We start from the raw sequence: 982 nt of genomic DNA, 5'->3' as shown, positions 1-982 counted from the left end.
GTGAGCCACCGCGCCCAGCCGGCTCTTCCTTTTATGCCTTCTTTCTGCCTCCCTTCTGCCTTCTCAAATCCTACCCACCCTGCAAAACCCAGCATGGAATCCACCTCCTCCAGGAAGCCTTCAGTCACTTGACTAACATTATCTGGGAACCTACTATGTGCCAGGGACTGCGATAGGAACTGAGGATGAGAGGGGACACAATGATTCACAATTCATGGTTTTCCCAAGTAAAGAGCTCACATAACAGGGTAAGTGGGAGGGGCTAAAATAATTAAATTGTAATAACATTGTTAATAAAAAGGTAAAAGAACTTATAATATGAACTATGCACCAAGTACTGTCTAAGCAATTTAAAATAAACCATCCATGAGGTAGGTACTAATACTGTACTGTTTGACAGATTGGAAAACTGAGGCACCTAACCTTCCCAAGGGCACACAGCCCAGTGGTAGAAGCAGGACTTGAACCTAGGCAGTCGCTTCCAGAGTCCAGGTGTTGATCTGTCAGGCACACTGCAGCCAGTGGCCACAGCGCAGCAGGTCTGCTGTTAGGGTGGGTAAGATCCTCCTTTCCCCTCTGACTGAGGTTTCACAAGTGCTTGCTTTTCATACTGAGCCAGGGGCGGAGACAAAGCTGGGTAGTCAGCACTGAACACTCACACCTGATGACTCCCATTGCAAGGAAACAGCGACTAGAGAAGTTAACAATTTGCCCAGGTCTCTCGGCTAGTCAAGGCAGAAGCAGGATTCAAACCCAGACCCTGCAGTTCTGGAAACTGTGTCCATACTAGAGGTTCTTCTGTCTGCAGGCTCCTAGGGCCCCTGTCTGTCCCATCCCCGCCTCCCTCCTGGGGAGGGGCTGAGGTTACCATCATCTCTGAGAGAAGGCTGAGCCCCCGGGCTGGTCTGCGGTAACATGCTGAAGTCAGCGTGTGTCTGTGCAGCCAGAGGCAGGATCCCTGAAGGCAGGGGCTGCGTGGAAG

This window comes from Propithecus coquereli, unplaced genomic scaffold (assembly GCF_000956105.1).
Source record: "Propithecus coquereli isolate 6110/MARCELLA unplaced genomic scaffold, Pcoq_1.0 Scaffold909, whole genome shotgun sequence".
Lineage (NCBI taxonomy): Eukaryota > Metazoa > Chordata > Mammalia > Primates > Indriidae > Propithecus > Propithecus coquereli.
Note: the sequence above shows the minus strand (reverse complement) of the source record.